General features: G+C 40.8%; 1 protein-coding gene and 1 non-coding gene across 3 annotated transcripts in view; both read left to right on the top strand.

Annotated features, from left to right (window-relative positions):
• KCNAB1 (potassium voltage-gated channel subfamily A regulatory beta subunit 1) overlaps positions 1-12,774 on the top strand; it is a 439,216-nt gene that overhangs the window by 379,591 nt on the left and 46,851 nt on the right. The gene's annotated exons all lie outside the window — the stretch shown is intronic.
• On the top strand, positions 11,670-11,742 carry TRNAE-UUC (transfer RNA glutamic acid (anticodon UUC)). The gene has a single exon. It is a non-coding gene; the product is annotated as a tRNA-Glu (tRNA).

The raw sequence follows: 12,774 nt of genomic DNA, 5'->3' as shown, positions 1-12,774 counted from the left end.
AGAGACTCAATGGCTTTTTTTAAAGCCCTCCTGGGTGTTGAATACGTGTAGCGAAAACATACGGGATCTGCAGTCAGAGGATGAGGATACTAGTCTTAGGTGTGTGAACTTGCTTGAGCTGCTCAGAGTTTCTGTTGCTCAGTTTTTCATTTGGAAAATGGGAAGAATAAAAACAGTACCTTGTCTAGCTATTTCCAAGTTTGTTGTGATGATAATATAAGTGGAAATGTTTGATCAATTGTAATTTGTAACATCTGTACAAATATTTTGAGATTATCACTGTTACATGTGTGTGTACACACGTAGTAAGATGTCATACCTGAAGTTTCAACCAGACATGGAGACACAACAAAATTTCAAAGAGAGATTCAAATCTCCATTTCTGTACTTGCAAAGGAAAAAGACAAGAGCTGACTCCACAACTTTTTCTTTCCCTGATGTTTTAAGAAATTAGAAACCTACAGAAAGGTTGAAAAAATAAACAGCCAAGTCTTCACCTCGATTTACTAACTGTGCTATATTTTGCCTCTATTTTGCTCTCTCTGTGCTCTTGCAGTATGACCTTCCACCCATAAATACTTTCTTCTCTCTCCTGAGACTTGGCATTCTTCCACACAAGCATCATGCACTCATCACACTCAAGAACGTTAACACTAGTACACTGCTGTTACCTATACAAACCATACTCAAATTTCCTAAACTTTCCTTTAAGGATTTTGTTGTTGTTGTTTGAGAGGGAGGTGAGGCTGTGATTTGATTAAGAATCCCACATTACATTAAGTTGTCATGGCTTTTTAATCTTTTTTCGTCTAAAATGTTTCCTCCACCTTGTTTTCTCTTTGATGACAATGACCTTTTTAAGAAAAATGTAAGCCAGTTGTTTTCGAGAATGTCTCTTCAGTCTGGATTTGTCTGATTGTTTTACCATGATTAGATTAAGATCAAGCATCTTTGGCAAGAAGATTACACAGATCATGTTGGGTCCATCTCAGTGTGTTTCTCAGGCGGACTTGGAGGGTCACTTTCCATTATTGGCCATGTTAAAGTTGATCACTTGGTTAAGATGATGTCTCAGTTTTCTCCACCATGATGGTACTTTTAAGACTTGGTAATGAATAAATAAGTTGGGGTGTGATTCTTTGAGACTGTGTGAATAGCCTGGTTCCTCACCACCTGAAGTTGGCATCCACTGCCGATCTCTGCCTGCAGCAGTTATTAACAGTAGAAAGTTATTACAATTACCCTTCCCTATTTATGGGCTTCCCTGATGACCCAGCTGGTAAAGAATCTGCCTGCATTGCAGGAGACACAGGAGATGCAGGTTTGATCCCTTGGTCAGGAAGATCGCCTGGAGGAGGAAAATGGCAACCCACTAGAGTATTCTTGCCTGGGAAATCCCATGGACAGAGGAGCCTGGCAGGCTACAGTCCAAAGGTTCACAAAGAGTCAGACACGACTGAGGCATCCTGCCACAAAGAGGAAATTTTCCCTCACTCCAAGTTCTGTGCCTCTCCCCTCAACTTGCTTCAGGAAAATAAAGGTTGAAAGAGAGGATCTAGTGAGAAGGGTATAGCTGGAAAAACTACACTGTGATACCTAGTTGGGGCTGGAGAGCGTGACCATCATGGTCAGGGAGAAAAGAGGCTTGGGAGCTGACTCATGCCTGGCAAATCTAGAGATGGAGAAGCGGGCTGAGTCTCTACTTTATGGTACAGCCGGAGAGTGTACCCTCCCTGGAGGTGTCCAGGAGGGCAACTTTGAATATTTCCTGTGTGGGGTCATCTTGGGTCTGTCCTCCAGGAGGATAGTGGGGGCTGGAGCTGGACACCCAGAGCCAGTAGGAGAAGGGTTCACGGGAGAGGCAGAAAGTAGAGAAATAGCGAAGCCAGCCATGCCGCCTCTCATTACCCTCTGCTGCAGGCGTTGGTCTAAGCAGGTCCCAGTTGGGACAGGGAAAGGATTTGAGTTTGTAGTTTTGATTGATATCTGCAAAGGCTGTGTTTATGATCTAAAAGGATGTCAGGACTGTTCATTACCCAAGAGTAGGCAGAAAAACTGTGAGACAGCCTGAGTTTTCATCAGGGTCAAGGTTTCATTGTTCCCACTGAATGTAAAGGGGCAGTGGGAGATTAAAAAATAAAACAGAGTCATAATTACTTATCACGAGTCATGCTCATTCTACATACTAGTTATATATGTTTAAATACCTAATTTTAAATTGATATGACTTAAATTACACATTAAAAAATTAACTTATTCTATTAGTTTCAGAAAACAAATTTGTTTGCTTTATCAGAAAATATCATGTCCAATATAATTGGAAATTCAGGAAAATCTTCTGTGCTAAAGATTTAAGTCCCCACAAATTATAAAATAAGGCCCTTGACCACTTGTTTAAAATGTGTACATTGAACACAGATATCCTTGTACCTCATGAACACTGCCCAGGCATCTGAGGACTTTTGAAAGTGTCACTATTTTGGGGAGTGTTTGTCAGTATTCAAATACTAAAAAAGATTATAAGCCCACAAAACCTCAGCTTCTGCAGTTTGAACTTGATCCATCCATTTTTATATTCAGTTCAGTTCAGTCGTTCAGTGATGTCCGACTCTTCGTGACCCCATGAATCACAGCACGCCAGGTCTCCCTGTGCATCACCAACTCCCGGAGTTCACTCAGACTCACGTTCATCGAGTCACTGATGCCATCCAGCCATCTCATCCTCTGTCGTCCCCTTCTCTTCCTGCCCCCAATCCCTCCCAGCATCAGAGTCTTTTCCAATGAGTCAATTCTTCGCATGAGGTGGCCAAAGTACTGGAGTTTCAGCTTCAGCATCATCCCCTCCAAAGAAATCCCAGGGCTGATCTCCTTCAGAATGGACTGGTTGGATTTCCTTGCAGTCCAAGGGACTCTCAAGAGTCTTCTCCAACTCCACAGTTCAAAAACATCAATTCTTCAGTGCTCAGCCTTCTTCACAGTCCAACTCTCACATCCATACATGACCACAGGAAAAACCATAGCCTTGACTAGACTGACCTTTGTTGGCAAAGTAATGTCTCTGCTTTTGAATATGCTATCTAGGTTGGTCATAACTTTCGTTCCAAGGAGTAAGAATCTTTTAATTTCATGGCTGCAGTCACCATCTGCAGTGATTTTGGAGCCCAAAAAAATAAAGTCTGACACTGTTTCCACCGTTTCCCCATCTATTTCCCATGAAATGATGGGACCAGATGCCATGATCTTTGTTTTCTGAATGTTGAGCTTTAAGCCAACATTTTCACTCTCCTCTTTCACTTTCATCAAGACGCTTTTTAGTTCCTCTTCACTTTCTTCCATAAGGGTGGTGTCATCTGCATATCTGAGGTTATTAATATTTCTCCCAGCAATCTTGATTCCAGCTTGTGCTTCTTCCAGTCCAGTGTTTCTCATGATGTACTCTGCATATAAGTTAAAAAAGTAGGATGACAATATACAGCCTTGACGTACTCCTTTTCCTATTTGGAACCAGTCTGTTGTTCCATGTCCAGTTCTAACTATTGCTTCCTGACCTGAATACAGATTTCTCAATAGGCAGGTCAGGTGGTCTGGTATTCCCATCTCTTTCAGAATTTTCCACAGTTTCTTGTGATCCACACAGTCAAAGGCTTTGGCATAGTCAATAAAGCAGAAATAGATGTTTTTCTGGAACTCTTTTGCTTGGAGCCAAAGCAAAAAGAATACCCAGCTGTGGATGTGACTGGTGATAGAAGCAAGGTCTGATGCTGTAAAGAGCAATATTGCATAGGAACCTGGAATGTCAGGTCCATGAATCAAGGCAAATTGGAAGTGGTCAAACAAGAGATGGCAAGAGTGAATGTGGACATTCTAGGAATCAGAGAACTGAAATGGACTGGAATGGGTGAATTTAACTCAGATGAACATTATAGCTACTACTGCAGGCAGGAATCCCTCAGAAAAAATGGAGTGGCCATCATGGTCAACAAAAGAGTCCGAAATGCAGTACTTGGATGCAATCACAAAAACGACAGAATGATCTCTGTTCGTTTCCAAGGCAAACCATTCAATATCACAGAAATCCAAGTCTATGCCCCAACCAGTAACGCTGAAGAAGCTGAAGTTGAACAGTTCTATGAAGACCTACAAGACCTTTTAGAACTAACACCCAAAAAAGATGTCCTTTTCATCATAGGGGACTGGAATGCAAAAGTAGGAAGTCAAGAAACACCTGGAGTAGCAGGCAAATTTGGTCTTGGAATACAGAATGAAGCAGGGCAAAGGCTAATAGAGTTTTGCCAAGAGAATGCACTGGTCATAGCAAACACCCTCTTCCAACAGCACAAGAGAAGACTCTACACATGGACATCACCAGATGGTCAACACCGAAATCAGATTGATTATATTCTTTGCAGCCAAAGATGGAGAAGCTCTATACAGTCAGCAAAAACAAGACCAGGAGCTGACTGTGGCTCAGATCATGAACTCCTTATTACCAAATTCAGACTTAAATTGAAGAAAGTAGGGAAAACCACTAGACCATTCAGGTATGACCTAAATCAAATCCCTTATGATTATACAGTGGAAGTGAGAAATAGATTTAAGGGCCTGGATCTGATAGATAGAGTGTCTGATGAACTATGGAATGAGGTGCGTGACATTGTACAGGAGACAGGGATCAAGACCATCCCCATGGAAAAGGAATGCAAAAAAGCAAAATGGCTGTCTGGGGAGGCCTTACAAATAGCTGTGAAAAGAAGAGAAGTGAAAAGCAAAGGAGAAAAGGAAAGATATAAGCATCTGAATGCAGAGTTCCAAAGAATAGCAAGAAGAGATAAGAAAGCCTTCCTCAGCGATCAATGCAAAGAAATAGAGGAAAACAACAGAATGGGAAAGACTAGAGATCTCCTCAAGAAAATTAGAGATACCAAGGGAACATTTCATGCAAAGATGGGCTCAATAAAGGACAGAAATGGTATGGACCTAACAGAAGCAGAAGATATTAAGAAGAGGTGGCAAGAATACACAGAAGAACTGTACAAAAACGATCTTCATGATCCAGATAATCACGATGGTGTGATCACTGACCTAGAGCCAGACATCCTGGAATGTGAGGTCAAGTGGGCCTTAGAAAGCATCACTACGAACAAAGCTAGTGGAGGTGATGGAATTCCAGTTGAGCTATTCCAAATCCTGAAAGATGATGCTGTGAAAGTGCTGCACTCAATATGCCAGCAAATTTGGAAAACTCAGCAGTGGCCACAGGACTGGAAAAGGTCAGTTTTCATTCCAATCCCAAAGAAAGGCAATGCCAAAGAATGCTCAAACTACCGCACAATTGCACTCATCTCACACGCTAGTAAAGTCATGCTCAAAATTCCCCAAGCCAGGCTTCAGCAATACGTGAACCATGAACTTCCTGATGTTCAAGCTGGTTTTAGAAAAGGCAGAGGAACCAGAGATCAAATTGCCAACATCCACTGGATCATGGAAAAAGCAAGAGAGTCCAAAAAAAACATCTATTTCTGCTTTATTGACTATGCCAAAGCCTTTGACTGTGTGGATCACAATAAACTGGAAATTTTTATATTAGATTTTATTTTTTTTTAATTCTGAAAGATGACCAGTGTGACTAACTTCAGTGAAACCAATTTTACCATACTAATAACTAACTGAGATCCCTTTAGACAATTTTCTAAAATCCTAGTAGAGTCAACTCAGAATTTACTTATACAATAAAATTCATTTTTGTTGTTTTTTTTTTAAGGGCCAGTAGATAAGACTGTGTGGGTACAGGGAAACAATAGAAAGGAAAGGAAAGTTTAGAATTATCAATATTCTCTTTCACTTGGACAAAAAAAGGAAAATGTATCACTAACATGAAAACTAGAAGTATGTTTGGTGATAGAATGAACCTAATTATCCCTAGAAATGAGTGTTTTTATCTAGTAAAACAAGAAGAAAAAGACAAAATGACATGAGAATTCACACAAAACTTAACAGGAAGCAAAAAATGGAGACATGGGGAACGAAAAGAAAAACTGGGAAGGAAAAAGGATGAAATTTTATTTCTCCCATCCATTTCTCCTACTCCCTTCTCAGGCACAGTGTCAATCTTGCAAACTCCTTCCTCAGAACACCTACAGAATACATTTTAATGTCATTGTACCATATTCAGGATGGCCCAGAGAAGAGCTTGATACAATAAAAAAAAATACTCAGGTCTAAAACATGTCTCATTCCTTTATTCATATTCAGCTAATATTTTTGAGTGCTTGCTGCACTGGACATTGTCCTTGATGCATGGGACAGACAAGACAAAAAAATAGACAAAGATAGCCATCCTTGAGGGACACATTCATTCTAGCAGGAGAGACAGGAAATAAACTGGAAAACAATAAAAATGAACTTACATAGACTATTGTGTGTATGTGTGTGTATGTGTGTGTGTGTATGTGTTAGTTGCTCAGTTGTGTCCAACTCTGCTACCCCCTGGACTTTAGCCAGCCAGGCTCCTCTATCCATGGAATCCTCCAGGTAAGAATACTGAAGTGGGTTGCCATTTCCTTCTCCAGGGGATCTTCCCAAACCAGGGTTTGAAGCTGGGTCTCCTGCATTGCAGGCAGATTCTTTACCATCTGAGCCACCAGGGAACCCCATATATAATATTAGAAAGTGCTAAGTGTTATGGAATAAAGAAAAAGTAGAACAGGGTAGCATGAATGGGGATGTTTGGAGTCAGGAGTCACTGAGAAGAGACTTGAAGGAGTAACATGAGTAATTGGAAGGTAGGTAAGGACAGTGTTTCTGGCTAGAGAAAGAGTACAGAGACACTAAGATAGGAGAAGCCCACTGTGTTTGGGGAACATCAAGCATACCAATGTGGCTTCAGAGTGAGGAAGGAGTACAGGAAAAGTTGAGTTTAGAGAGATTACAGGGCCCAGATCTTTGGGAACTCACTGAAGTTTGGACAAAGAAGTGATGTGATTTGACTTACGTTTCTAAAGAATCTCTTTGGCCTGGAATTAAAATAAGTTATACAGGAGCAATGTAGGAGCAAGGAGATATGTTCAGAAATAATTTTAACAATCTAGAAGAGAGATGGGGCTTCCCATGGCATAGTGGTAAAGAATCCATCTGCCAGTGCAGGAGATCCAGGGCAGGAGACATAGGTTTGATCCCTGGGTAGGGAAGATTCTTTGGAGTAGGAAATGGCAACCCACTCCAGGATTTTTGTCTAGAAAATCCCATGGACAGAGGAGTCTGGTGGGCTACAGTCCATGAGGTCGCCAAGAGATGCAACTAAGCACCTAAGCACACAGGCACACAGGTGAGAGACGATGGTGGCTCAGAAGAAGGTGCTCACTGTGGAAGTGTAAAGTGGTCTAATTTTAAGAAGTATTGAATGTAGAGTCAGAAGTTCCTGGTGAACTAGATATGGGTGTAACAGAAAGAAAGGAGTGAAGAATGATGCCAAGGTTTTTGACCTGAGTAAACAGAAGAATGGAGTTGCCATCAACTGATATGGGGAATACCACAGGTGATGGAGGCTTGTTGGGGAAGATCAGGAGTCTGGGCTTAGTCATCTTGAGGTTGAGATGTTCATGAGACATCCAAGTGGAGATGTTGAGTAGGCTGTTGGACACTGAATCTGAAACTCAGGAGATAGCCTTGGCATGGAGATGCAGATTTGGAGGTTGTCTGCATGTAAATGGTATTAAAGCTTTGAGAATTGATAAAATCACACAGGGAGTAAAAATAGAAAGATTTTAAAAATATGAAAAAGAATATAGAAAGAAAGGACAAAGGACTAAGACCTGGAGATTCCAGTATTAGGAAGTTGTGGGCATGGGGAGAAGAGTGTGCTGCTCAAGGAGAAGGTAAAGAAAATACATCAAGAGGGAGGAAGTAATCAACTGTATCAGATGCTACTGATAGGTCAAGTAAGGTGAGAACTGAAAATTGTTCATTGGTGTCTATAGTGTGGAGATCACCAATAACTTTGACAAAGATCAGTTTGGGTGAAATAGGGAGTGGATGAGGAAGTGAAAGCCATCTGATCTCTGAGTCTTGGTTTCCTCACCTGGAAAACTGTGAGGAAACCTCTTGATTTAGGAAGACCAAGTAATATTTCTGCCCTCTTTACAAAAAAAAAAAAAAAAAGCCTCTTTGCAAAAAACCACCCAATAAATAGCACTAATACCCAAAAAAGATGTCCTCTTCATTATAGGGGACTGGAATGCAAAAGTAGGAAGTAACAGGTAAATTTGGCCTTGGAGTACAAAATGAAGCAGAGCAAAGGCTAACAAAGTTTTGCCAAGAGACTGTACTGGTCACAACAAACACAACAACTGGTCTTCCAACAACACAAGAGAAGACTCTACATCTACACATGGACATCACCAGATAGTCAATACCAAAATCAGATTGATTATATTCTTTGCAGCCAAAGATGGAGAGGCTCCATACAGTCAGCAAAAACAAGACCAGGGGCTGACTGTGGCTCAGATCATGAACTCTTTATTGCCAAATTGAAACTTAAATTGAAGAAAGTAGGGAAAACCACTAGACCATTCAGGTATGACCTAAATCAAATCCTTTATGATTATACAGTGGAAATGACAAACAGATTCAAGGGATTAGATCTGATAGACAGAGTGCCTAAAGAACTATGGACGAAGGTTCATGACATTGTACAGGAGGCAGTGATCAAGACCATCCCCAAGAAAAAGAAGTCAAAAGGCAAAATGGTTGTCTGAGGAGGCCTTACAAATAACTGAGAAAGGAAGAGAAGCAAAAGGCAAAGGAGAAAAGGAAAGATGTACCCATTTGAATGCAGAGATCCAAAGATCAGCAAGGAAAGATAAGAATGCCTTCCTCAGTGATCAGTCCAAAGAAACAGAGGAAAACAATAGAATGGGAAAGACTAGAGATCTCTTCAAGAAAATTAGAGATACCAAGGGAACATTTCATGCAAAGATGGGCACAATAAAGGACAGAAATGGTATGGACCTAACAGAAGCAGAAGATATTAAGAAGAGGTGGCAAGAATACACACAAGAACTGTACAAAAAAGATCTTCATGACCCAGATAATCACAATGGTGTGATCACTTGCCTAGAGCCAAACCTGCTGGAGTACAAAGTCAAGTGGGCCTTAAGAAGCAACACTATGAACAAAGCTAGTGGAGGAGATGGAATTCCAGTTGAGCTATTTCAAATCGTAAAGATGATGCTGTGAAAGTGCTGACTCAATATGCCAGAAAATCTGGAAAACAGCAGTGGCCACAGGACTAGAAAAGGTCAGTTTTCATTCCAATACCAAAGAAGGGCAATGCCAAAGAATGTTCAGACTACCACACAGTTGCACTCATCTCGTACGTTAGCAAAGTAATGCTCAAAATTCTCCAAGCCAGGCTTCAACAGTACATTAACTGTGAACTTCCAGATGTTCCAGCTAGATTTAGAAAAGGCAGAGGAATCAGAGATCAAATTGCCAACATCTGTTGGATCATCAAAAAAGCCAGAGAATTCCAGAAAAACATCTACTTCTGCTTTATTGACTATGCCAAAGCCTTTGACTGTGTGGATCACAACAAACTGTGGAAAATTCTTCAAGAGATGGGAATACCAGACCATCTGACCTGCTTCCTGAGAGATCCGAATGCAAGTCAGGAAGCTACAGTTAGAACCAGGCATAGAACATTAGGCTGGTTCCAAATTGGGAAAGGAGTACCTCAAGGCTATATACTGTTACCCTGCTAATTTAACATATATGCAGAGGACATCATGAGAAATGCCGGGCTGGATGAAGCATAAGCTGAAATCAAGATTTCTGGGAGAAAAATCAATAATGTCAGATATGCAGATGACACCACCCTTATGGCAGTAAGCAAGGAAGAACTAAAGAACCCCTTGATGAAAGTGAAAGAGGAGAGTGAAAAAGTTGGCTTAAAGCTCAGCATTCAGAAAACTAAGATCATGGCATCCGGTTCCATCACTTCATGGCAAATAGATGGGGAAACAATGGAATCAGTGAAAGACTTAATTTTGGGGGCTCCAAAATCACTGCAGATGGTGACTGCAGCCATGAAATTAAAGACGCTTGCTCCTTCAAAGAAAAGCTATGACCAACCTGCACAGCACATTTAAAAGCAGAGACATTATTTTATCAACAAAGGTCCGTCTAGTCAAAGCTATAGTTTTTTCAGTAGTCGTGTATGGATTTGAGAGTTGCAGTATAAAGAAAGCTGAGTGCTAAAGAATTGATGCTTTTGAACTGTGGTGTTGGAGAAGACTCTTGAGAGTCCCTTGGACTGCAAGGAGATAAACCAGTCAATCCTAAAGGAAATCAGTCCTGAATGTTCATTAGAAGGACTGATGCTGAAGCTGAAACTCTGATACTTTGACCACCTGATGGGAAGAACCGATGCACTGGAAAAGACCCTGATGCTGGGAAAGATTGAAGGTGGGTAGAGAAGGGGTTGACAGAGGATGAGATGGTTGGATAGCATCACTGATTCAATGGACATGAGTTTGAGTAAACTCCAGGAGCTGGTGATGGACAGGGAGGCCTGGCTTGCTGCAGTCCATAGGTTTGCAAAGAGTCGGACACAACTGAACTACTGAACTGAACTGAAATAACATACAAGGAGCAAAAATTTTCTTTATGATGAAAGTAGCAGACAACTGGAAACCTGGACCAATATTTATGAAAATGGAATAGGGATGGAGGAATTGTAAATGACTTAGTAAAACTGAGGAAATATTTATTCAAAGTGTACCTATAGGTAAGAAGCAAGTTAATTTGTATGGTGCAACCTCAGAAAACCTCAGAATGGTTAAAGCATTAGAGGCACAAATGCCACTGAAGATGAAAGTTAGGTGTGAACTAGAAACAAGGCAGTTGTTCAAAAAACCGTATAGAACCATTAGAGCTCTAGGTCCCCAGGTCTGGAGGCAGGGTCCTGCCTTTCCCCTCCAATGAAGGAGGCAAGAGATACATTACATCAAGAAACTGAGTTGAGATGCTGTAGTCTGAGGGGTACCAGACACAGAGGAAGGTGAAGCCAAGCTGAAAAAAAATTATAAATTATGAGATTCCTAGACCTCTCTTCTCATTTACCTCCAGGTCGCTAACAACCAAGATACACTTTCCCAAACAGAAAATAATGGAATATTACTCTGGAGAAAATTAACTACCCCAGAAAAAATATCTTAAAGATCTTGACATTTTTGTGGAAGAAAATCCCATTGGGAAAAAGTGGCAGGTGCCTTAATTGCTCCCACAGTGACAAATGCTATCCACACACAATTTTAGTGCTTTATTCTTAAATGTGAACAGAAGTCCAAGAATCACCTGACATTCAAAGAAAGCTGCTGATGTGAAGGAGAAAAAAAAAAAAAAAAGAGCTCAAGTAAATAGAAGAAAAGAAAACAGAGTAATGCAGAGAGATATATAAATGTTCAAAGAAACTATAATTAATATACTTGGTGAGACAAGAGAAGGTATTATATCAATTAAACAAGAACAGGATCAAAGAGAACAAAAACAACAGACGTAGGAAACATCTTAGGTAAAGATGTGGACATTAAATTTGAGGAAATACTCCAGACAGTAGGGGAAAAAATGGATAATAGAAGTGAAAAGATAAGAAAATTAAGATTCTTGGGAATTCCCTGGTGGTCCAGTGGTTAGGATTCTGGGCTTTCACTGCAGAGGGCCCAGGTTCAATCCCTGATTGGGGAAGTAAGATCCCACAAGCTATGTAGCCAAATAATAATAATAATATTATTATTATTATATCCAGGAAGTCCAACATTTATTTAACTAAAAGATCTTTAGAGAGAAAATAGATAAAATGGAAGAGAAAGTGAAAGTGAAGTTGCTCAGTCATGTCTGACTCTTTGCTACCCCATGGACTGTAGGCCGCAAGGCTTCTCTGGCCATGGAGTTTTCCAGGCAAGAATACTGGAGTGGGTTGCCCTTTCCTTCTCCAGGGGATCTTCCCGACTCAGGAATCAAACTCGGGTCTCCCTCCTTGCAGGCAGACTCTTTACCGTCTGAGCCACCAGGGAATCCCTAAACGGAAGTAAGGTAGTTATCAAAAGGAAAAAAAAAAAGAAAACTTCCAAATTTAAAGAACATGAATTTCTAGATCAATAGTGCCCACCAAGTACCCAGGATAATAAATAGATCAAGTCCCACACAAAGTAATGTTATAATGAAATTTCACAAGTGAAAAGATAAGGAAAAGCATCCTAAAATAGTCCATAGCATTCATAGCATGTACACAGAAAGGATTGAGAATAAGGATTGTCTAGGGGTTCTCACTCCAGTACTCTTGCCTGGAGAATCCCAGGGATGGAGGCGCCTGTTGGGCTGCTGTCTATGGGGTCGCACAGAGTTGGACACGACTGAAGCGACTTAGCAGCAGCAGCAGGGGTTCTCAACAGCAAAATTGAGATCCAAAACATCATGCAACAAGGTTTCAAAGTTCTAAGCAAAAAAAATGGAAGGCAAACTGTCAACCAGGAGTGAGGAAAAAAATAGCTTTTTGACTTTGTTATCTCCCAAATATAATTCCTCAAAAGCTACTGGAAAATGGGCTCCACCATTAAAAAAAAAAAAAAAAAAGAGGAGAAAGAGAGCAACGAAGAGGAAGCCGTGGATCCAACTCATTCAAGAGAAAAAGGGAATTTTCAGGATGAAACATATGAAACATAGCTAAAGGTGATGTGCGGCAGGCACAGAGCGCACGAGCGCAGGCTGTAGTGGAAG

Source organism: Bubalus kerabau, chromosome 2 (assembly GCF_029407905.1).
Source record: "Bubalus kerabau isolate K-KA32 ecotype Philippines breed swamp buffalo chromosome 2, PCC_UOA_SB_1v2, whole genome shotgun sequence".
Classification (NCBI taxonomy): Eukaryota; Metazoa; Chordata; class Mammalia; order Artiodactyla; family Bovidae; genus Bubalus; species Bubalus kerabau.
This window is presented reverse-complemented; position numbering and strand designations above follow the sequence as displayed.